Here is a 26,885-nt window from a genome sequence, read left to right as displayed (position 1 = left end):
AACAACATATTTTAAAATAATTGCATGCTGTGCTCTCACACCTTGCTTCAAGCAACATGTTGCAGCAACATAGTGATGCGCACGTCTTTGGAAATTGTTATACGAGTTGCTCAATATATTTGACAAGTAACAACTTGAAAGAGAGCATATTTAACATTGCATGGGCTGTTTTTGTTAAATGGGTAAAATCAAGTGGAAGACACAGATAAGGGTAGGAACGCTCTTTGATACTGGACGCAAGTGATAAGCGATAATAAAAGATCTATTGTTTTGATTTCGCATAGGAGGCTATATATACAAATATATGCGTATTCCATGGATAAAAGTAACATAAATCAGTACAAAATAAAAAAGCGGGCGAGACAGTGAGTGTATAACAGCATATGACAAATGTTGTAGCAAATTGTTTACAAGGCGAATGTACTCATAATCTCACGGCAAAATTATAACAACTGAGTATTCTGTGAGAGCATGAAGTAAGTGCAAACAATAAAAGAAAACAATACTAAGCAGCTCCATTAAAATTTGCATACGGCTATGAACAAATAAATAGCGCATTATCGCATCACAGATAAGTGGTGGAGAACTCTCGATTGCACAAGACCATCGACAGCTGACAATAATGTCTCACAGGTCTTCAATTGTGAAAATAGTTAAAAAATCGCATGAATTTTTAATGACAAGGTTTTCATGGCCAAATCACTCACCACGTGATGAATGGGACTTTCGATAGGATAACACAGTGTTTAAGCGGGGTATACAGAGCAAAAGAAAACATTCCAAGAAATTTTTTTATTTTCCTTTTGTAAGGTAAACTAGAAAAATTTTTATTTTCTTTATAAAACTTCTTGCGAGATTTAAGATTTTAACAGATTTTAAGCTTGCAAGTATTTACTGATTATATCTTAGATCTTTGAAGAAATGCCCAAGAAATCCACAAGACACAGAAGGCATCTAGAATAAAATTTTGTAAAGATAATGAATAGCAGAAAAGGGAAAAATATATTCAAATAAACAACAAGTTTGGAGAAGGTATGTAATTCTGAACACGTAGCTACTTTCTACTCCAATAAAAGACATACTAACCAAAAGGTAGACATAAGCCCACAAAACCGGATTTTAGATTGTTTAATTTTTAAACCATTAAATATATTAAAGTTGTGTTTTTTCTTAATTTCTATACATCTAAAAGTGGAAAATTTTGTAGTGATAAAATGGAGAGACACATATCAGGAGCAACTGAGTAGAATATATATTGGAATTTACTTACTTACTTAATTGGCGCTTAACCGTCTAAACGGTTATGGCCGTCCAACAAGGCGCGCCAGTCGCTCCTTCGCTCCGCCAACCGGCGCCAATTGGTCACACCAAGGGAGTTTAAATCGTTTTCCACCTGGTCCTTCCAACGGAGTGGGGGCCGCCCTCTACCTCTGCTTCCATAGGCGGGTTCCGATAGAAACACTTTCTTGGCCGGAGCATCATCTTTCATTCGCATAACATGGCCTAGCCAGCGCAGCCGCTGCGTTTTAATTCGCTGGACTATGTTGATGTCTGCGTATAGCTCGTACAGCTCATCATTAAATCTTCTTCGGTACTCGCCATCGCCAACGCGTAGAGGTCCATAAATCTTTCAAAGAACTTTTCTCTCGAACACTCCCAAAGCCGCTTCATCTGCTGTTGTCATGGTCCATGCTTCTGCCCCATATAGCAGGACGGGTACGATAAGTGACTTGTAGAGTATGATTTTCGTTCGCCGAGAGAGGACTTTACTTTTCAATTGCCTACCTAGTCCAAAGTAGCATTTATTGGCAAGATTGATTCTTCGCTGGATTTCAGTGTTGTTGCTAATGTTGATGCTGGTTCCCAAATAAACGAAGTCTTTTACTATTTCGAAATTATGGCTGCCAACAGTAGCGTGGTTGCCAAGGCGCATATGCGCTGACTCTTTGCTCGATGACAGCAGGTACTTCGTTTTGTCCTCATTCACCATCAAACCCATCTTTACCGCTTCTTTTTCCAGCTTGGAGTAAGCAGAACTAACAGCGCGGGTGTTTAGGCCGATGATATCAATGTCATCAGCATATGCCAGTAATTGCACGCTTTTATAATATTGGAATTTAACAGTAATAATTTCCTGCTCAACAATTTCATAAGTATAGACAAAGTTATGCACTTGGTAGTACATATACAGCTTAAGTGCATTTAATTTAATTTTAAAGAAAGCCCAGCCTAGATAAAAACCCCCTTTCCACCTTCCGACTACCCACTAGAAAAAATTACGTTCAAAAAAGTTTTTTATGAGTAAGTAGCAACATTTTTTGCTATAACCAATCGCTCCTTTTGTCAAATGCTCCTTAATTTGTCAAACATACATACATAAATTGTTCATAATTAATTAATTTTCTCAGCTCATGCATGAGAACTAAACAATTGTTAACAAACATTTTTTATTTAACAATATTTTTTTTTCAAAAGCGAAAACCTTATAAGGTGTATTTTATTTTTTTTTTTTTTGTGGAGGAAGTGACCCGTTTGAACTTTCATAAAGTCAAATTTCTGTCGACTAAAATCCTTTGCTTAGGCGTTATGGTTTTTTGCAAAAAAAAAATTTTTTTAACTTTCAATTTTTTTTTTTAAACAATAAGAAGACAGAGAAATTTGTTTAACAAGATGCAAACTTCAAGTACCTATGAATGCCCGTTGATTTTTAATATTTTTTTTCACTGCTAGAAAAGATTTCAGCGAAAAAAGTAATGCCTAAAAACCAACAGTTTCTCTAAGACTATAAAATCGCGCTTTGTTAAATTAAAATCTTCCGATCAATGGAGCTACATACTTAAAAAAAAAAAAAAAAAAAAAAAAATAACTTAAAGTTGAAAATGTTTTTGTTTATGTACTTATTTACTGTTTTTTTTTAATCCTAGCTTCTAAACAAAGAGTTCGTGTCTAGAAAAGTTTCATGATATGAAAGTTGAAATGGTTCACTCACTTCCAAAAAAATAAAAGATATATACATATATACAAGTTGTTTTGACATCTAAATACCCAACAGTAAATGAGGTATCAGTGGAAATTAATATTCAAAAGAAAAGTTGATAATCTTTTATTTGACCATAAGGATCGTTTTATTTGTCACAATTTTCAGAAGTTTTCAATTTGAAGCTTTTATAAGTTACTTTTTTTTTTCAAAGGTAGGAAACGAAATAAAGGGTGGGCTATCATTAGGTGAATAAACCATATGGCAACATTTTTGTTCCAAGGGTGGGCTTGCAAAAAAAAGGTGAGGCTTTCTTGGGCTAGCCTTGTGCAAAGGAACCACGTAGTTTTCACCAAAAAAATCCCATTTCGAGGTGCCAACCTCATACAGTTTGAAAATTAAGTTCTAAAGTTGTTTTTCCAATAGTGTAATAACGAAAAGAGGTTGGGCTATCCTGTGGTAGGCGTGGGTAAACGAACCATAGTTTAAAGAATCATTTAGCATTGTTTTGCTTTTGGGTTGTTCTGAACTTTAAAATTATTTCTTTACGATATTTTTTTTCCAAGGGTTGGCTAACGAATAAAAGTTGGCTATCCTTGGGAAACGAAAATGCACCAAAAAAATTGAAATAAAAGAAAACTAATTACACAAGACGGAAAAATTTTTCCAAATAAAGATAAAGAAATAAATTTATTTTCGAATGTATTTATAGCCCATCATTGCCAGGTAAAATTGTTTTTTCAGCGAGGACTATATCCTTAAGAATGTTTTTTAAAACGCTTGAAATGTATGATTTAATTTTTGTTTACATTTTTAAATGAAAACGATATCCAACTTTTAATGAATAAAAAAATTTTGTCAGTTTTTTCAGAATATTCATCAAGGAACAATAAATTAAAAAGATATTCAAGAAAGAAAAAATTAAATATTATAAAAGAAAACAAAAACTTTTTTCTTAATGAATTGATTAAAAAGTAAAAAAAAAGAAATCTAATTTACAAGACGGACAAACTTTTCCCAAATTATGATAAAGAAAAAAATTAGTTTTAGAATTTATTTGCAAATCATCATTACACCATAGGCTTAAATTATGTTTTTCAGGGAATATATACTTTAATTTTTTTTTTTAATTTTCTAATATATTATTTTAATAATATTTTTAATGAATAAGAACAATTATGCAATTTATTTCAGAATATTCGTCAAGAAAATTAACAAAAAAAAAATCAAAAGTTTCCTCCATATCTCCCGTTTGGATGCAGGAAAAACTTGAACAATAATATTATAGAAATATTTCTACCGAAGCTTACAAGAAGATCTTAATATTTTCAAAAGCATTTTTTTTTTTTTAATTTGGGTAGCTCAGAAATATTGGTGAAGGGCATAAACTGAGCTAATAATGCGCCACTGCGCTGTCCGTGGCTATATTATCTCCAAAGAGATATTTATTGAAAAAAAAAAAATAAAATTATCCATGAATCAACATACAGCCGAACGTACTATTCGTCAGCTAACACGATTTACATACGTATGTATAACAAATATGTATGAAATATTCAGTGAGAGCAGAGCGCCACACTGTGCCGAAGGCCGTTTATTGGGAGCTTGGCTGCTGGTTGTAGAAAATGGGTGTGCGAGTGGAGCAAGGTGGGCAAAACGGTTAGTAGGCAACAATAGCAGCTGTAGCTATAGCGGCAGCAGCAACGTCAACTGAGACAGTGAGCAAACATTACTGCTAAATAAAACATTGAATTTGTTCATGGGACGTTGGTAATGCGATTATTTGGATGTTGAAAAATTCAGTCGAAAAGTTACTCCTTTGGCGTGCGGTAGCTTTGTGAAAGTTTTTTTAATACGATTTCTTAAAAATATACTACCTATAAAATATTTAACACAACGCGATTAATGTGAAAACTTGTGACGTTTACGGTATAAGTGACTAGGCCGAAAAGGTTTTTGCATATACGGTATGGCGAATAAGTTAAACGAGAAATAATAAAAATCAAAATATAGGTTGCGAAAATTCGGTGAAAAATATACATATGTATATACGTTGAGACATAGTATGTGCGAATATATATATATATATATATATGTATTACGTATATATACATTTGTACATATAACAAACAAAAATAACCGATAAGAAATAATAATAAAATCATTCGTATAATGAAAAGTCGATGTTAAAAAGCAACAACAAAGTAGTGGATACAGTGATGGTGATATAGTTGAGCAAAAGAAAGTTTGATTCAAATTATTGATTGAGCGGACCGAAAATGTTTCAGCTACCGTTACGTCCAATAGCTACATCACAGTTTGCCAATGTTGTCCGCCAGCTAAATTGTAATCATAATTTTAATCAGTTACTTATTTGGCGCTTGGGCGTTTGAACGGTTATGGCCGTCCTACAAGCCGCGCCAGTCGCTTCTTCGCTCTGCTAACTGACGTCAATTAGTGACATCAAGGAAATTTAAATCGTTTTCCACCTAGTCCTTTCAGAGAAGTGGGGGCCGACCTCTTCCCCTGCGTTCATAGGTGGGCTCCTATGCTTTCATAGGCGCTTCATCCGATGTTGTCATGGTCCATGCTTCTTGAACATATATCAGGAAGGGTCCGATAAGTGACTTGTAGAGAATGATTTTCGTTGGTCGAGAGAGGACGTTAATTTTCAATTGCGTACCTAGACAAATGCAGCATTTATTAGAAAGAGTGATTCTTGGCTGGATTTCAGAGCCGATGTTGTTGTTTCTGTTAGTGTTTTTGTTTGAGTTAATTGATAATAACATGGTCGACTGTTAGTATACGTCTAAAAATATCAAGATACGTGTCAAAACACATGGTCTAACCTTGGTAACAATAAGATACGAAAGGAAATTGTCTTTTGACATTTGATAGTAAAGTGGAAAATTTCCATTTGATTCTTGTAATTTGGATGCTTTTGTTGTACACGAAAACGATATGTGTAAAAAATATGTGAGATCCCAACATGCGTTGGGTTCACCTTATGTAATTTTTTGCTAGCGCCGTAAAGGTAGTGAAATGTTCTGCGCGGAGCTACCACGAATTCCACCCTCGATTTAAGAGCGTCCCGGCGCCATTTTAACTTGGTTATTTGTAAACATCTTTTGATTGGCGAACATTTATTATTTCAGCATTCGTGGACAGTCGACCACTGTTATAAAAAAATGGTTGTCTCTAAATACGCCTCCAGAAATATCATTAAAATAATGTTTACTATTATTCTTTATCAGTCTTAGACCATATTATTGTGCCTTTCGTGATGTTTCTAGAGCACAAGTTCGAAAATGAACACATACTAGTTACATATAAATTTGGTCTAAGGAAATTTTGATTACACTAGTAACAATTCAGCTTTATTCTGAATATCGAAATATAGGAAAATTTTTAGTATCGAAATATAGCACAATGGCGAGAATTTCTTCATATCTAACTTTGAAATACAGAATTTATGACGGCTAAGCATTTCCAACGAAATAGTATATTGGAAAAAAAAAATATTACTATTGCGATTTTTTAATAAAGTTTAAGTTCAACTTGCTTATGCGGAATTGGATAAGCTCTAGTTATTAGTTTAGGATAGTTTCAAAAAGTCGGGAGAAACTTTTTTATACTCAAGAATTTCTTTTATTCCTCCTTCTTAGCCTTAGTTTATTTGCAACAAATAAGGTTAGGTCGGGTTATGGGTAATAATTCTTGTAACGAGTCTGCAGAGTTATTCCCCGCTTGCTGGAATCCGACAAATCGTTGTAAAATTACATAACAAATCTTGAATGGATTTAAAAGCTTAAATTTTCCACACGTGGGAGTTGCGGATTGTGTCATTACAGTAGTTATAGGTGTAGAATATATGCGTCAGCCAATGAACGTGTTTTTCCCAACGTCAAGATTTTTAGGTCGTATTCAAAACTATGAGTAAATAGACATATTTGGTTTACTTGATTAGCCATATAACCTAGGAAAAAGCAATAGCAACCCTGCAGTAAATCGCACAGGCTCAGAACCAGCGCAAAATTGGCGCTTTAAAGAACGGTACTAGTTCTGGTTTTGCCGCCTTGCAGTGATTTCAACTGATACTTTTAACATTGTTATTTTAAACGCACTCTTAGCTGATGCCATCGTATATGCTTATTAAGTAGTCGCTGTTTTTGATTAAATAATTAAAAAACAAATTGCTAAGACTGAAGTGCTGTTGTCGTATCGTTGAAAAGCTTTTGTCAATCTTTACTTTTTTATGTTTTCAAATATACTCCTAATCTTATCTTAAGATATAGGTTTTAACTTTTTTTAACTTCGAAAAAAAATATATATATATGTTTATATATATTCAAATAATAATTTTCGCATATTTCTAACACATTAAAGTAGTCAAAAAGTAATAAACCGAAAAACGGAATTTTTTTCTTACAATTATCAAAAAATTAAGTCTCGAAAGTTTATAGCTGCCGATTGATAGGAAGAAAAAATTTAAAAAAGTCATAGAAACCGTTTTTGAAAGGTTTATGAAGTATTATGAAGTGAATCGGTGTGATGAACATATATGGAAGCCACATATAACCATAAAATGCTAGGGCATAGTCAGAACAACACAGAGAAACATTTTTAACTTCACCAGAATACCCACAATAGATACTTCAAAAATAATTAAGTGAATATTTTGACCTGCCTTTTCCAATTATATGACAACCACTGTATATTCACATACTTTACGAATGTATGTATGTACATAAAACCTATGTCACTAAAAGTGTATGAGCAACGAAGTGCTTGCGTGCAAAGTGCGAAGGTGAAGAGCGAAAAATGAGAAATACTTATTTAAATGAGAGAGTGAGAGCATTGTTTAAGAAATAGTGTTATTATCTATAGAGAGTGAGAGATTGTGCGCTATTATTTATGCATAACTAGAGGAATATATATATTAAAGCTTTCTTGGCGAGTATTTCACTTGTGATTGAGTAAAAAACCGCAGAAAAAATATTTAATACAATTAATATAAGTTTTTATTTTTGACTAATAGTGTAAAATGTAAATTTGCAAATCGATAGATGAATATTTGCACGAGTTTTGCCATTCAAAGGCATTAACAAAACAAATGAAGTATGAAAAAATTAAACGAATATTAGAAAAAATCTGCAAAAATATTCATTTGAGATGTGCTTGAGCCTAACGCCAACGTAAAATAAAATTCGCAAAAATTGGGAAAGGCGTGTGAGTGCGTTAACGTGTGTGTGCGCTATACTGTTGTGTGTGTTTCTCTGAAGCTTTGAAACGCTTTGCATACTTGTTTGTGTGTGTGTGTGGGAGAGTAATGTACACAGGTGGAGCTGTAAGCGGCTGTTCAAAGCGCACAATTATAAACACATGTATACGCGCCTGTGCATGTGTTAGTGCTGAAGTGTGTGTGCGTGTATTTTTTTGCATAGAAGTTGCCAATGCAAAGTGGCAAATCCAGCAAAAGCAGACAAGCAGCCAAACAGACCGACCAAACAACAAGAAAACAAGTCAGCCAAACCAACCAGCCAAGTTAAGGCATGGCTGTAATCAACAGCAATAACAACAACAACAACTAAAATACGTACATATGTATGAAGCAAAAAATAGAAAATAAAAAACAAAAAAATTATTGCCCAATTTGTTGCTTCATCGCAACGTCGTATCTACATGTAGAAGAAGTTTAAATCGAGTTAAATCTATTGCTAGCCTGCTATGCACACATACAAACACACAAACATATGTACATACCCCACATACAGAACTGAGTATATTACTCATAACGAGTTCGCATTTTGAAAGTATCGCATAGATACAAAATTTTTGCGAAATCTTAACTAACTTGGTGCTGTGATTTTATTGTTTTAATATATTTTTTGTAATTGTTTCCTCTTATTTTTTCTACAAAATCGATTAAACGGAAGAAGAAGAAGACAAAATAATAAATAAGCAATTTGTTTTTTAGAAAGTGTATACGTACGAAGAAAGTGGCAAACAAAACAAAACCACAAATAAAAGCCAAGCGAAAAATCGAAAAAGTGAAACATTTTAAATTTTTGCGCTGAGAAATTTAGGTGAAAATAAGTGCAGCGAGCGATAAAAAAATGCAGAGAGAAAGCGTTTTTGCTGCACCCATAAAGTGGTGACCAAAGCAGACAAAAAATACGAAGAAAGTAAACAACAAAAAATTATGAGAAAGCCAACAAAAACAACTAAAAAAGTAACAAAATTGAAAAAATGAAAATTCGCAGACAACAACACTGTCATACACAATGACAACCACAGCCCATATTAGACCACGAAACATCACTTTCAACTGACAGCTGTGTGCATTGAACGAATATCACTAAAAAAAGGTGAAAAAGTTAAAAAAATGGTGCTTTTCAAGAAAGTGGTAATTTGGTGAAAATTTAATTTGAAGAGCAAAAGAAAAGTGCAGACTAGTAAATTTTTTGATAAAATCAATTTTGTTAAATATAAAAAAATTTTAAAAAATTAAAAACTGTAAAAAAAAGTTTGAAATTTAAAAAATTTGACTAAAAAAATTCACTTAATAAAAAGTTTAAAACAAAAAAGTCTTTAAACAAAAACGAGTAATATTGCCAAAAATACAGTTTTTTTTGCAGTCGTTAATGTTTCTCTGGCAAAAAAATAGTTTTGAAAACTATACAAAAAAAAATCTAAAGAAGTGCTAAACGGTAAGAGTGAGTTAGAATTGTTGTTTTAAATTTAAAAATAAGGAAGTTTAAAAAAGTTTTGAAAAAGCTTTAGAAATAAACTAGTTAACTTAGAAAACGGAATTTTGCATTTTTTAAAAAATTTGCATTAGTGAAACATTTTTTTAAAAACGGGTTGAAAAGTTTTTAAAAAGAACTGAAAAAAAACAAGAACCCAAGGATGGTAAGTTTTTTAAAATTAAAAAAAGAATTGTCTTGACAAAAAAATTGTGATTTTTAAAACTACCTAACTAATACATTGACAAAAAGTAAACGGTTTAAATATACCAAAAATATTATTTAATATTTCTGTGTACTAGCTCGATTCGAACCCGCGATTTCTGTGTACTAAAAAAAAAATTATTTGAAAAAATTTTACTGTAACGAAATATTTGTTAAGTTTAAAATTTGAAATTTTTTACATAAAGTGAAAAACATTAAATTTTGTAAGCTATCTACAAAAAAATTTAAAAAAAATTGCACAAAAATATCTCGTAAAGTGATATTATATTAGTACTATAACTGCTATAAAAGAAACAAAAATATATAAAAAAACAAAAAATAATTTTTACTCAGAAGAAGGAACCACAAACAACGAATAAAACTATATATTGCTTATAGAAGGTAAGGGTTCGTTTTGCCCAAAATTTTGGTCAGAAATTTGTGATTGTTAATAGCTTAAGTTAAAGATTTATATAAAAGAATAAATTAAGGCTGCGTAACTCTGTGCGGTGTTGAGTTATTGATCCCGAATCTAAATATTGCATGCTTTTCTGCGCACTTGATTTTGTTTTAGAGATTTTTGGCGATGAAATTTCAGCTAAGCGAAAATTGGAATTTGGCGGCTGGTGTCACTGAAGTTAACACACTGTTTCGTTATACCCTGGCGCAATGACGCCACTAACAGCAGTACCACTACAGACTCATCTTCGACATAGCATCCATTCTCAACACTTTTACTTAATGCCGCCAGTAACGCCAATAACTCCTGTGCTAATCTACTTAGTACTTAGTACTGGTATTCTGATCGGGCGACATCTGTAATTCGGTAATCGGAAGTTGCTATTAGTCAAAACTTCACCGCAATGCCGCCAATAACACTGTTGTGACGCCACCTATTACTGGTAATAAATAGCGTTATTAGCGGGCGATATTCGGTAATCGAAAGTTGCTCCTAGTCATAAAATGCCCCCTACGAATATTATAACCTGGTAATAAATAGCGTTATGAGCGGGCGGCATCTGTCATTCGGTAGTCGAAAGTTCCTGCTAGTATTATAATGCCACCTACGAATATTATAGCACGAGCGGGTGACATCTGTAATTCGGTAATCGAAAGTTGCTCCTAGTCATAAAATGCCACCTACGAATATTATAGCATGAGTGGGTGACATCTGTAATCGAGATTTGCTGCTATTCAACACTGTGCGTGATACGCGAGGGATTCACCACGTGGAAAGAATTTTTTCTCATATAAAATAGTATGGTTAATCCCATACCCGCGAAGTAATGGCATGAAATATTGCTTGATAGCATGTTTTGAACCTTCTTGTTACTTCTAGTCACCCAGCGGTATAAAAAATACTCTTTACAAATGCCCTTATCAACAGCTTTCATTTAATATCCATATTGTATAAACACATTCTAGTGGTAACCGGGTCCACGTTTTGGGCTATATCTCGAGACTTTAGTCACCCAGTTGTTCTGCAGTAAAGCACTCATCAACAGCTTTCATTTAATATCCATATTGTATAAACAGATTCTAGTGGTACCCGGAACCACGTTTTGGTCTCAAGACCTTAGCCTCCCAGCGGTATGAAATATAGCCTATAGCCTATTCGGTACCTAGATAATATACCTACACAATTTTATAATAGTCGGTCCAGTAGTTTTCAAGTTTTAAGCATCTGAACATACACTCACCACGATTCATTTTTATATATATAGATGAAATTAATACCGACAACAATTCCAAAATAAACTTGGGATAATTCTGAAATCATTCCAAAAATAATACCGACAATATCCCTAAATATCTCTTATATAAATCTTCACACAAAGCCGGACTGGACCTTAACCGTTTTAGAAATGGTCTTGAAATAATTCCTAAAACGACGCCAAAATGCTGAGAAGATAGTCCCCAAGAGTTACCGAAGTCTAGTTAGTCCAGAATATTTCCGAAAACAATCTCGAAATTATTTAGATACACTACATGATCCCAATATATTTTACCAAAATTAATCTCGAAAATATCCACAAATTATCTCGAGGTTAGACTAGATTAGGTTGGGTTGCAGCTACACAGTTAAGGAACAGTTGACTTGGACACTTTTACGTTGGTTAGTTGTGTTACCACATACACTTACGGTAAAACTGGCTTCCAGTTATTTAGCAAATCGCTGCGCGGAAACCGAGATATTGACGCCCCGTTTTGGCAAAGGCTGGACATCTCGACAAAAAGTGACCGATGGTTCGAGCTTGTCGTCCTCCATACAGCTAACCCAGGCTGGAATGCCCAGTATAACAAGGCGTACCGCAGGACTTCCATTGAGCGTTGTCCTATTAACATTCCAATAACCATGTATAGATGAACTTTTGTAAAAACATATACATAGCTCCACCGAGATCTTGAATTCAACAACGGACCAGAAGGACCTCGACAGAAAGCAAGAGATTGTGTTAAGCCAGTGTTGTATAAGCTGCTCGAAGTCCTTCTGTCAAGGAGCGTAAAGCAAGTAGCCAGTTGAATACCAAAGTCTCCACTGACAGTTTGCCCATGCCTGAACAGGCCATGAAATCTGTTTAAGGCTGATATCCCAATGACTTGTTACCCAGATAATTTTGATCAAAAAGTACTTGGATGCCACAAAAAATCCTTCACAGCCCTCGACCCCACGATGAGAGAATCCCAAGGTACTTAATTCTGTTAAACAGTACCAGCGGTATAACGCTAATAAAGGGTGATCTAAGATAAGGGACCTAATACCTCCGTGTAAACAAAACGAGCTCAGTTTTTCTCGGTTTGACAGCTAAACTAAATGGTTCGGACCACCTGGTTACGATACCCAGGTAACCCTGTTAAACGTTGTAAAATTTATTCCGATATTTGTTCCTATGAGAATTGTGCGGTCAACAGCAGAAGCTATTACTTGACAGCCCCTACCCTCAAGGTCTTTAAGAAGACCATTCAGTAATAAGATTCAAAGCAGAGGAGACAGAACACTACCTTGTGACTTCATCCTTCTCGTCTTTCTCTGAATCGTCGCTCACCTCCACTTCACCGCTACAATTGCGCATACAACAATATGCTGACTAATTCAGCCAGAGTCGATGCGATTCCCAGTTTTGAGAGAGTCCTCTTAATTGACGCTGGTAGGACATTATTGCCGATTCCTTCTATGTCACTAAAGGCACAAACTTTTAGTTATAGTGGCACCATTCTATAAGTTTGAAAACTGAATAAAAAGCTATTTCGTAGCCTTGTTCAGTGTTATGATATTTATTTTACTTCATAAGAAATACATTTCAGAGTGTAATATCAAATAGATCACGATGGGGTGTATAATGTTTGGCTTTACACGAACATAGCTTTCCGTATTCACAACAATTTCATTTTATATCAACAATTGAGTCATTGTTAGTAACTCGTTGAGAATAGCACATTTCTAGAATATGCCAGTTAAGGCGAGTAGGGATTCTGTAACTGAAAATTGTGCTCTAAGCAACGTGCGTCTTAGGACCGGTATCCAGTAGTTTGTTAAGCTAAACTTAAACTAAGTTTTTTTAAATGTTAGTCAAATTTAAATTGCAGGTAAACTACATACCAGTTTTTCAGACACAGTTTAAGGCCGCTTTTGAGGCAGGCTTTTTTGTACTGCAACATTGGTTTTTATTATCCACATAATTTGTAGATAGGGCAACAAACATGAAAAAACTACTTCTCGAGCCTTAGGTATGTATATCTAGTTTTGGAGTTGATATCCAACATCATTCTCCAACCATTATCCAAACTTTGGAAAATTTTGTGAAATTTTAACTTCTCGAGTTGATCTTTAACATCATTCTCAAATTATTCTCCAACCTTTGAGAGTTTTTGAAATATTTATAGCACTTAAATGAATATGCAGCATATTTCTTCAGTAGAAATCCCACATTGGATATCGAGTTGAGATTAAGTTGAAAAGAACATTTCTCCAAGGTAGTACCACCAAAGCCATCAGCTGTTTATTGTGAGAAATAAACACCTGGTTGGTAGCATTTATGAAGCATTAAGAACCAAAAATAAACTATACTTGTTTCATTTTATTTTCATGAAAGTATTTTGGTATTGGGTTCTTACATTTGACTCCAATTAGAGAACTACACTTGAGTTCAATTTGAGAACTATTTTTTTCTTAACTTAGTTAAGTCATATTTTTTAAATTTTCTGTTTCACCACCAATGCTTAGCTGAGTCACAAATTAGCCTACCCGTCAGCTGGCTTATTCCCGACTTTAAACAGTGCTGCTGTAGTACAAATTTTGAGTCGAATTAAATGGCAGTATTGATACTTATTTCATTATGCAAACATAGCAACCCCGCTATTGTGTGAATTCACTGGGTGGCGTGTAATTAAAAAACGTAGCCAAAAATACTGTTATGTATAAAACAGCTAATAGGGTTTTTGTATGTCAAATGGGTTTAGTAGCTAAGTTGATGAAACCGAAAAAAAATTAGCCTCAAATGTGGGCTAATTTAAGTTGCAACTAAGTTTTAGCCTAAGTCGAGTTGGTGAAATCAGCCCTTACTGTTACAGCACTTGTTTGCTTTATATAAAATTTCTCTTTTTGCTCAGAACGCTATGACTCTCGCCACTGTTTTGAAAAACGCTAGAAATTTTAGAAATATGATAGTTATCAACATGAGCTCTAATGGTACTCAAGCCAAAATGCTTGCTGGGCATATTCGACGACATTACGAACGAACGCAATCAACTGATAAGTTAAGTTGAGCTTAACATTGCCAGATCGGGCGCTTAAGCTCAGCTTAAATATCAGGTAAAGCATACCTGAGCAACTCTAAAATAAGTTTAAACGTAGTTTAGCTGACAAACTAAGTTGAACTTGTACTGAAAAATCGGGCCTTAGCAAATAAATTTGCTCAAACGCTTTAACACTTTGCGTAATGTTTGTTGAGATTAGAACGCGCTTAGAAATACAAGTTTGGTGTTGTTCGATATTTGTTGACTTACAAGCTGTTATTGCTTTTGAAGAAAACTGGTTGTTAATTTTTTAAGTTGATTTCTGTAAGCATCTGATTTAAGGTAGGTTTATTTTGTAATTTGTTTTTTTTGCTTTAGATTTTGCTTTTTGTTTTTTTGTTTTTATTTTCCTTTTTGTAACTTAACAAAAACAGAAAAAGAGTTTTTCTGTGCTTTTCGCAATTACGGCGCATCCAATTTTTTGTAAACCATTCTAATTCTAAATAAATTTTTTTAGTTCTGTTTATCTTAACTGAGGGATCTTTTGTTGAAATCTAAATCACTTTTGTCAAGCACGTGCTACGATGTTTGTTGAACTGTTTTTTGTTGTATTTAAATATTACAACTCGATATTTAAAATGGATTCCTCAATTGTAATGACTGCGTAAACATTTAATTATAAGTCATTTTGTTTAGGATTCCACATATTCTATAAAAAAGATAATATCTAAAGGTTAGTTGAGTTAAGTGAAAAACTGAATGCCAGTTAACGCCCCAATCCTAAACGTTTTGTTGTTGGTGTTTTAAAAGTATCATTGCCCTCTACTTACGGCCAATTGTAAATTTATTGGTAATCCACATGCTTTTTAACTTGATTTAAATACTTAATCATTATCTCAATTGTGTTTGCACGTAATTAAATTGAGTTGTTAAAACAGAGAATTTAATTAAGTATAATCATTTGTTAATGACGTTGTTTATTTTAAACTGTTAGTTATTTACGAGCAGAAATTCTAAATTTAGATAAGAAAGAATATGGTTTCATCAAAGATTAAGGTAAACTTCACACAAAAGTGCTATAAAAGATGATATAAAAGTACACTCAAAAAAAAAAAAAACCTAATAATTCTTGAAAATGAAGAAAAAATGGGATAAATTTTGCGCTATAGAAGGCCTTCCTCAATCTAGACATGTGATTTTTTTGAAAACAACGATGCTTTTTTTCCGTGGTTATGGGAATAGTTTTCTTCAAAACGGAGAAAATTAAAAAAAAATTTCAATTGTGTAACTGTCACGGGCCTGGACTTCTAGTCAAGGTCCTTCACAGCCGAATACTCTTATTTGCTGAGCTAAAAAAAAGAAGAAAAACTTTGCCCTCAAATCAATGAAAAGCGTTATACGATAATATAATTAATAAAACAAAATTCTTAATCATTACCCATGATGCGAAATAGATAAGTGGATTCAATATTACTAAACAAAGTCGCATTTGACAATACTCGCCCTCATAAAATTAAGTGTTGCTTGTTGACTTAACTGCAGCATTGTTTTTTTATCATCAAAAAAAAAAAAAAAAATCTAATATATAAAATTCTTCTGTCACGGTTTTAGATGCTGAACTCCTCCGAAACGGCTGAACCGATTCTCATGAAACTTTGTGAGCATATTGGGTAGGTCTGAGAATCGGCCAACGTCTACCTTTTTTCGCTACGTGTCTACGGTCTTGAGATCAAAACGTGGACCCGGGTACCCCTAGAATGTGTTTATACAATATGGATAGCAAATGAAAGCTGTTCATGAGTGCTATAGTACGGGATAATTTTCATACCCCTGGGCGACTAGGGTCTCGAGATATAGGCCAAAACGTGGACCCGGACACCCCTAGAATGTGTTTATACAATATGGATGTCAAATGAAAGCTGTTGATGAGTGCTATAGTACAGAATAATCTTCATTCAACTGGGAGGTTAGGGTCTCGAGATATAGCCCAAAACGTGGACCCGGGTAACCCTAGAATGTGTTTATAAAATATGGATATCAAATGAAAACTGTTGGTGAGTGCTACATTACAGGTTAATTTTCATACAACTGGGAGGCTAGGGTCTCGAGATATAGCCCAAAACGTGGACCCGGGTACCCCTAGAATGTGTTTCTACAATATGGATATCAAATGAAAGCTGTTGATGAGTGCTATAGTACAGGATAATTTTCATACAACTGGGAGGTTAGGGTCTCGAGATATAGCCAAAAACATGGACCCGGGTAACCCTAGAATGTGTTTATAAAATATGGATATCAAATGAAAACTGCTGGTGAGTGCTACAGTACAGGATAATTTTCATACAACTGGGAGGCTAGGGTCTCGAGATATAGCCCAAAACGTGGACCCGGGTACCCCTAGAATGTGTTTCTACAATATGGATATCAAATGAAAGCTGTTGATGTGTGCTAGTATACAGAGTAAGTTTTACACCGCTGAATGACTAGGGTCTCGAAATATAGGCCAAAACATGGACCCGGACACCGTTAGAATGTGTGTGTATTATGGATATCAAATGAAAGCTATTGCTGAGAGCTCTGAAGTTCATTGTGATATTCGATTTAGTCGCATCAACCTGGCAAAACTGATAAATATGAATGCGAAGCCGAAATAAAGACATGAATTAATAATACCCACATACTTATTTGCATACGTCCTATTCGATTCGCCTGAAATTTCGTATATAAATTTGCCTATATTAGTATTTACGATGCTTTTTTCCGATAACTATAATAGAGACGGACTGGGACTGGGATTAGGACTAAGACTGGGACTGAGACTGAGACTCGGATTGGGACTGGAACAAAATACATACCACCCTCTGGGACTGGCAATAAGAGATGAAGAAGAAGGAGAAAAACTTGAGAAAAAAGGAAAGAGAGAAGGAGACTGAGAAAGAGATAGAATGAGTCGAAGATGGAGATGAAGCGAAAAAGACAGAGGGAGGAGTGAATAAAGAGATTAGGAAAAAGTGTAGAGTGGTAGGGCAGAGATAGACGGAAAAAGCTTATTAAAATGTATGCAGATAGGCAAAATTTAGGGCAGAACAATGTCTGCCGGGTCTGCTAGTAATATATATATATATATAAATACTACATTAAGCGGTAAATTATGCATAATGAAGAGAGTAATTTTTTCTCCTGCGAAATAAATTTCGTATGGTGCAACAGCATTCACTTAATTCAGTGACTGATAGTAAACCTGAGTGCCTTTGTGAAATTTTTGGGATTATATAGTGGTGAATGTGAATATGAATGACTTCCGTCATACATAATCTCGCTATAAAACTTTTTAAAATATGAAGTAACGTGCACGAAAATAACGAGTGTGTTCTGTATTTCATTTTGTGGGAGGGTTTATTTCCTTTTCCTGAGAGCAAATGGAACATTTTGAGTCAACGGCACTGAATGACTGGATCTTCAGATTATCACATTGTACACAACTAGGGAATATAGAGGAATACATGAGATGATTGACGATCTGGAACATTATCATGAAGTTGCGGATGAGCATCTGGGAGGCTTGTTAAACGAAAACTCGGTATTGACGGTATGCGGTGCCAACACCCAAAATTTAGCTATGTTAACTAAGTGTTGAGATAGGCTCATTGAGAAAAAAAATATATAAAAGCGGCAGTGGTTTTACAGCAACGATATTTCAACAAGTCAGATTTACCCAATGGCAAAAAAAAATTTGCCTTATCAGAACTTTATTTTAAACAGCTGTAGCTTACCCTGGAAACGTTTCGACAAACATGAAATACTCCCAGCCGTTTGATCAAACCCGACAGATATTGTTCTGACTTTCTTCATCTATCCACATGCCTCTCCTCTATCTTACCATATTTCTCTCCTATTTCCTCTCCCCTTTGTATTTTCAAGTTTACCTTAATTGGCTCATTCAATTTCCCTATTTTTTTATTCTTCCATAAATCTTTCCCGCTTTTCCTCTTACTCTTTCCGCTCTTACCTTACCCAGGTCTAACTCTCCTTATCGCTCTTATTCTTGTACTTATTCTTAATCTTGCTGTAACTTCTTTAACTACTTTGTGTGAAGCAATTAGTCTTATTCTCTCTTTTAATATCACTCTCCATCTTCCTCTTGATTTCCTTACTTTTTCGGCTTTCCTTTAACCTCCTGTACTTTTTCTTCCCATATCCTCTTTTTACACTTTTCTTTCTTTCATGACCCCCTTTTCAGTGCGGAGATATATCGAGTACTTCTTTTCCACCTCCTCACCCCTTTTATATTTTCAAGTGTACCTTAATTGGCTCATGCAATTTCCCTATTTTTTTATTCTTTCATATATTTTCTCGCGTTTCCTCTTACTCTTTCCCTTACCCAGGTCTAACTCTCAGTATAACTCTGATCGTGTTCTTATTCTTAAGCTTCCTCTTAATCTCTTTTTACAACTTTGTCTCAAGCCACCAGCCTTATTCTTACCTTTACTCTCACTCTCCATCTTCCTCTTGTTCTCCTTACTTTTCCGACTTCCTACCAACTTCCTCTACTTTTCTTCCCATATTCTCTCTATTCACTTCTCTTTCCTTTCATGACGCCCTTTTCAATGCGGAAATATATAAAGTTTGGGGTTTTCCGCACATGACATTACTAAGATAGTAAAACAAGAGGCAAAATATTATCAATAATTTTCCATATCAACTACTTTAAAACTTATGAGTCATGACTGTATAATGAGGGCCGTAAAATTTTTGTTGCTGACTTCACCTGTCTGGTTTCATTGTGTCATGCTCATTACCAGAGCTCGGATTTCTATGCAAATTGAATATGTAAAAAATATTCAAAATAATGAAGAAAATATGCCTGAAATATGTAAAATTTATGTCGGTAAATAAAAATCATGAGCACCAAGTACGTGTGAAACATACCAACGAACGTCTATGTTAGAGACCATTTGCTAAACTATTTATGGAAAATGAAGATACTATTATTTCACGAGTTTATGACTCTTTTCAAAAGGGTTTCGACGCTATTTTATGGTCTCGTTCGGGATACTTATAATGTCTTTTAGGAATGTTGCCCACCTTAAGGGGTCAATTGGAAATCTATTCGGAAAAATTTCGTACTTGTTTGGAACCTTTTCGGAATGACTTGGCATCACTTTGCATCAAATTCGAATTTTCTCTTAATGATATAGGAACTATTTCGGGCTTAACTATTTCAGCAATGCTTTGGGACTTTTATCGGTACTATATCGGAATTCAAGCATAATTTCGGGACTTTTTCAGAAGACCTTCATTTGTTAAACGAGTCAACTCTAGTTCATTTCCCGTAATAAGAAAAGTATCCCAAATATTATCCTGTTCGTAAGGTAATCTGAGAATGAAATTTAAAACCAATCGCACCATAAACAAGACTTTCCAAAAAAAGTTCGCCTCTTGTCTACTTCCCGAAAAAAATTGCACCAAAATTAAGACTCTTTTCAGAAAAATTCGGTCCTTGCTCCTTTTAAAAATACAATGAAAATGCAAGCCTGTTTTGTAAACCCATTTCTTTTTACCATTAAGACACACCATCTCGGGAGTAAACTGAGATGTTTTGCGTCTTTTTGACTCGGCATTCCTCAAAATTAAAAAAAAAACTTTGGGCGCCTGGGATTTGACGACAAGTTTTCTTCCTTCACCGAAATGACATGAGAATAAGCGCGGTCAATGTCTTATGTTTCCAATGTTGCTTAAACCGAAGATAACATCGCGTTTTTGCCAAATCATCAACTCTCGATGGCCAGCAGCGCTTTTTTATCAAATTTGGTCAACTAGGTTCTTTTACTTATATTTTCAATACTTTAAGAAAAAACCTTCAATGAATCGTGTAACTGAGCATATGTAAGCTACTTTCAAAACATTTTCGGAAAAATTCGGAAAAAATTTCAGTCCAACAAAGCACATTTTGCAGGTCTCCTAAAATTTTCGTTGATTTTTGAACTTCTTTCTCCATAGGCAGTTCAGATTTTCTGTAATATAAAAAAATCATGTTACTAATTCAATTCCGAAAATACCCTTTGGAAAAACGTTATCAAAAACGAATGCAACGTTTGAGAGACACATACCTTATGTTTTATTAGACTAAAATTATTAGGCTACAAAATTGCATATTAAACAAAAAATTCAAGGAACTCCAAATAAAAAGTTCGAAATTTTCATAAAATTCTTTCCATTCTTTTCTAATGCATTTCCATTTGACGATTTCTCTCCATCTGCCTCTTCCTCTTCTTTGTAGCTTTACTTTGCTACACGGTCAAAAATTTTAGTTTATTTTTTAAACCTAGCAATCAGCAGTAAGCAGATCTTAAGCTTTTATATACTTTTCTTAAAACCACTTAGTATAGAAAAAAATATAATTTTCAACGAAAAGTTTGAAATTAAAAACAAAAAGTTTTATCAGTGTCACGTTTTTAAATTTTTTTGATTACTATAAACGGATCAACTTCATTTTTTGTATATTTGAGTTAATTATTAATCCTGAGGTTTGACAAATGGAAATTTTCGGGATTAAAATTTAAACCAAAATGTTTCAATTAAAACCATTCATATGAACTCGTTTTGTTTTAAATTTTGGCCTGCATTTAAAACCATGTTTATATGTTATGTAGACCAAAAAGTTTATGATCTAAACCAAAATTTTCAACCACGTACTACTCTCACTTTTTCTCTAATTTCTTTCTTCTCATACGTTCACCAGCTTTCAGCTTCTGCTTCGTCCAATTACTCTCCGCTACTGCCCTCTCCATTGAACTGCCCCCATCATTTTCCAATTAATTTCTACCCCTTCACCTTTCACTTACTGCTCGACCAGGTTCCGCACTTTTTCGATTTTCGTTAGCTCTTGATCTTTTAGGTCGTGTGAAGTTTATCCTCTTATGACAATTTAGTTTGCGCCGAAGACTTCATATCTTTCATGAATGGAGTTATTACTTAGCGTATACTATATCTTTATATACGACCGGTCGCTACGATTTCTACAGACATCAATATGTCCCGAATGCGAAAGAATTGGGTGAAACTTGAAGCTTTTATTTGATAAATTGAGGAAGATATAACAAAAGAAATAGTTTATGAAACATCAGTTGTGTGGTGTATATATGCTTTAGTGATTCTGGGTTCAACTCCCGCGCAAGAAAACGTCAATAATTGAGAAACAAGTTTTTTCAAATAGAAAACAGTTTTTCTAGGCGGGTCGCTCCTTGGATATGATGTGGCAAATACTTTGACAATATTTCCGCCATGAAAATTTTCTCAGTGAAAACTCATCTGCATTGCATCATCAGCTTAAAACATGAAGGTGCCGTACGCCAATTTGTAGGAAATAAAAGGGGACATGAAGCAGATTGGAAGAGAAGCTCGGCCAAGGTCTTTTCGTTGGTATATTTATTTTCGTACAAAATTATTGTTAAGACCTTGAGCTCCATTCTAACGTACTATATAACAAATCTTTTAACTCAAGGTCTAAACATTTTTTAAAAATTTTAGAGTCCAAAATATTACTTAATGTTAAGCTATCACTTTGGAAAGTGCACGAATCAATAAAAAACCAAACTGAACATTTTACACAAAAAAAAAAAAATTATTAACTTCATGTAAAATAAATTTAGTCGAAAGTTAATTTATCTGATTTATTAATCTAACAGCCAAATCATTTGAATGCGCCTTCATAAATTACTTTTCATTAGTGTATATATTGTATATTGTATTGATCGTTATATGTACATATTACATACCAATAAACATATAAGTTTTACATATTTACTTTCCTGTTTTCTCCTCGTGATTTGCCAATTCAATCGTAAATTGAAAAAAAAAAACCAATTCAAGTGTAAACACTTGATCATCTTTACTACGGTGCAAATGTTAAACGAAACTGGTTATTTGACGTATGTTCATTAAATTAATTCTTTTCCAAAATAAACAATATTACCGAAAATGGAAGGCAACGACTCTTTAAGAACCACTTACGACTGAACCAGTTAAGAACGCGCTAAAAAGTTCTACAAAGGGGATCAATTGCCATTTCGTACTATACAATTATGTTAAAAGTGTTTGTTGAAATCACTTCGAGGCACAGTACTAGAACTAGTACCGTCTCTTAATGAGATTATTATCAGCGCTAGTTCGCAACTAGTGCGATTCGTTGCAGGGTACACAGCTATAATCCGTAGCGTTGCTACCGAAGGTATACTAATTTCTTAAATCAGTCTTTATTTGAAACGTCTATTTAAGTGAATTATGTATAGCTCCCGATTAATACTTTCAAAATTCCGTTCCCTCTGCGTCTCCCTCTTTTACATTCTATATCTCTCCACCTTCTCCTTTTCTTCTTGCTCTGAACCTCTCTCTTCCTTATGGCCATAGGCCAGCCCCACATTATACACACAATTCTTTAGAATAGATCAATGCTGGTCGGAACATATCCCAAATATCAACTTATTTAAAATACTACCTAGGTATCAAATTTCAAATAAATCGAACCATAAATAAGGTATTTTAGGAAAGTTCGTCCCCTGATCCACTTTCCGCAAAAAAAAAAAAAGTTTCTGAAGTATTACGCTAGTTAAAAAGCTACCTTTGTACAAAATTACAGCAAATCGCTCAATAAATACGATTTGTTGGAACAGCTTTTTCAGCTCATTTCCCGAAAAAAAACTTATAAATCTTAACCCATGAAAAAGTAATTCTACAAGCACTTTCTCATGGCCCTAATACTATGCCCATTAGCAAGCCTGTTCGGTGGATATTTCTCAAGACATTTCATTAACAATGTTGGGTATATTTAGAGAAAGTATACCCTGAAGTCTTCAATGTGTGGCAGGACGCCCATGTTGTAAAGACATCGGTGCGAGATATCTTGTTTGCTACGTGTGGCAAGACGCCACCCCCAATGACATGCCGATGTTAGAAAGAAAAAGAATGTGTATAGGCGCGGGTTGTCCCTACTACAATTGTCTTAAGAAATCTCACTCTCGTGGCTGAAATGCAGAGCCACGGGGTAGTTAGAAACATGTACCATTGTACCAAATTTCAATAAAATCGCAACATAATTTAATTTTTTTAGAAAGAGTTGGCACCTGGTCCACTTTCCGAAAAAACAAGCTTTTGAAGTCTTAAGCTTATTAAAGAGGTACCTTTGTACAAAGTTTCAAGCAAATTCCTCAATAAATAAAATTTTTTGGCGATCCTTGTTCCATCAAAAAGCATAGGTGGTATAGCGAAATTCTGTTGACTTGTTAAATAGATAAGGGTTCTTAGTATAGTTGTCCCTAGTCTACTTTCTCATAATTTTTTTATTTTTTTTTCTAAATATGATTTTCGAAACAAAGTTTTTTAGAAAAGTGGGCGTGGTTGTCAAACACATTTTAATAATTTAAATGGCAAGTAGAGCTTATGATTTCCTCTCGAAGACAAGACCGAATTTTTAGACCCGAAAAATCGTAAACTCGGCTTCTCGTGAGATTCTCGACATTGAAAATAAAACAGCTACGAGTATTTCGAAATTCGAAATTCTCACGAGAAGCCGTGTCTTGTGAGAAATCGTTAATTCGAGATGTCGTAAGCTCTAATGGCAAGAATGCTATTACTGTCAATCTTAAAAATAAAGACTTTAACGGCTTTTAAATTATAGCTTGCAAAGGTTCAAAAAATGTCTATTCATTTTAGCGGATATCATGCCTACTTTTAAAATTTTTACTAAATATATCACTGGTGCTATAATATCAATCTACTAGCTAAGCTTCATCAGTTCGTTGAATTGTCCCATTTATTTCATTTTGCAAAATTTTCGATATAGAAAAAGGAGGCGTGCCTGCAAGCGGATCCTTTCGATTTTCAATGCCATGTTAAAGATATATAAACACATTTTTACTCAAGTCATTGTCTTAACGGACATGGCTCAATCGCGTAAGTTTTCAAATTTGTAACTTTCTATAAAGGACCGATCTACCAGCCGATTTTCATCACTTTGTTGCTGTTGTTCTAGAAGTGCAAATTAAATGGGGCTACTACATACCTTTATCAATATTCGTTAACAAATGAAACCATTTTTTCGGTTTTTCGAAATTTTCGACATCGAAATGGTGGGCACGATTATATTCAGAAAAGTGTTTTAATATTTCTTCCATAGAAAAAATTTAATTTGCGGCATTCAGATGGAAGGAAATGTAAAATAACCCGTTCAAAAAAAAATATTCAAAAAACATACTTAAAAACTTCAGAAACTCTAATGAGTTTGAAAAATTTTATTCGAATATTCGATTTTTTTTTTCAAAAACATTTTGTGATTGGTTTGCATAGCTCCAGTTACAAAATTCATACTTCTATTTTAAATTATCGAAAATAAAAATTTGCAGAATTGACTTGAAGAATTACTTGAAGCGACTTCATATACACATTATATGTGGGTACAAATATATTTGAAATTTGATTAACCCCCTCGCATGACCTACATTTTTATTTCTAGCCGGGATATTATGAAATGTACTTCCTAATAGCAGTCAAGCGCATAAACACTCGTACATTGAAATTCAAAACAAATATAATTTTCAGTAATTAATATCTAAAGCCAAACTACCACAACTGCACTCATGCCATTGCACTCATATTCACTTCGCCTCTTATCGCTGCTTTAAAATATCTTTTATCTGCATTAATTACTATCGGCAATGAAATACATGACATTTGCTATGTTTATCTACAATTTCCTTGAAAGCGATTTCACCCACAACATTGTATGTAAATGGCTGCGTTTCGAACATGCAACTGTTGAGTTAAGCGTTGATCACATGTTGCATGTGTGCTGGGAGAAAATATTTGTGGTTTAGAAATGATACTGGAGAGCCAACTGTAAAACTTGATAGTTACATATATTTCAATTTCAAGAAAAATTAACTTCTTAAACAATTTTGTCCCATTTCAATAAAAAATACAACAATGTGATTAAAACTCGGCGAAATGTCTAACAGTAACACAACAAGTGAATGTAGCATGTAGCTATAACAATTGTTCATACCATGTTTGTTCGAAATGTATGAAATTGATAATTGCACCTCTTTTCGGTTTAATTTATATTTTTTTCCTTCTCTGCTTACTTTTCCTTCATAGGCAATCGCTAATGCAGCTCGCCGGCCATGCCAATACCATGAATGTTTTGAATATTTTGCTGTGTTACTAAATAAATGCAGTTTAGTACGCTCTGCATAGACAGAACTACCGCACAGTGGGCACTAAGGGCCGATTTCACCAACTCGACTTAGGTTAGAACTTAGTTGCAACTTAAGTTAGCCCCGATTTGAGGCTAAGTTCTTTTTCGGTTTCACCAACTTAGCTGCTAAACCCATTTGACATACAAAAACCCTATCAGTTGTTTTATTCATAGTAGTATTTTTGGCTACGTTTTCATTACCCAGTGAATTCGTACAATAACGGGATTGCTATATTTGCATAATGAAATAAGTATCAATAGTGCCATTTAATTCCACTCAAAATTCGTACTACAGCAACACTGTTGAAAGTCGAGAATAAGCCAGTTGACAGGTAGGCTAATTTGTGACTCAGCTAAACATTGGTGGTGAAACAGGAAATTTAAAAAATATGAGTTGGTGAAATCGACCCTTAATCTGTAGTAAAAAAATGAAACTTTTTCCAAATTATAAACTCTTTTCAGAGCACATGAAATATTTTTGAAATTAACTGAAGCCTTTTCAAGTAAGATGCAATTTTTTTTTAACCAAATGAAAAATTTCAAGTACGCTTAAAGAGCTTTGAACTCAAATGAAAAGTTTTTGAAATTAAATGACACTTTTTTCAAATCAAATGAAATCTTTTTTAAGTAAGATGAATTTTTTTTAAACAAAATTAAACTTTTTCAAACCTTCAAATCAAATGAAACTTTTTCAAGTCAGTTTACAGAGTTTTGAAGTCAAATTAAATTTTTGTTTTTATACCAAATGAAACTTTTTCAAACCTTCAAATCAAACGAAACTTTTCCAAGTCAGTTTAAACAGTTCAGACGTCAAATGAAATTTTTATTAAATTAATTGAAACTTTTTTCAAATCAAATGCGTTTTTTTCAAATCATATCAAACGCTTTTCAAGTAAAATGAAACTTTTTTCAAAAAAAAAATGAATTGTTCAAATACTCAAATCAGGTGAAACTTTTTCAAGGCAGTATA

At 33.9% G+C, this 26,885-nt stretch overlaps 1 protein-coding gene across 26 annotated transcripts in view; it reads left to right on the top strand.

The window, feature by feature from the left end:
* LOC137244952 (uncharacterized) overlaps window positions 1-26,885 on the top strand; it is a 573,457-nt gene that overhangs the window by 135,689 nt on the left and 410,883 nt on the right. For 7 of the 26 annotated variants that reach the window (XM_067774749.1, XM_067774764.1, XM_067774765.1 and 4 more), the window contains exons 1-2: window positions 8,214-9,889; window positions 10,026-10,329. The exons of 2 other annotated variants lie outside the window; for them this stretch is intronic. The gene's annotated coding sequence lies outside the window, so the exon portion shown is untranslated. 17 more of the 26 variants (XM_067774748.1, XM_067774754.1, XM_067774756.1 and 14 more) reach the window with 17 other exon arrangements.

This window comes from Eurosta solidaginis, chromosome 3 (assembly GCF_040869045.1).
Source record: "Eurosta solidaginis isolate ZX-2024a chromosome 3, ASM4086904v1, whole genome shotgun sequence".
Taxonomy (NCBI): Eukaryota; Metazoa; Arthropoda; class Insecta; order Diptera; family Tephritidae; genus Eurosta; species Eurosta solidaginis.
This window is presented reverse-complemented; position numbering and strand designations above follow the sequence as displayed.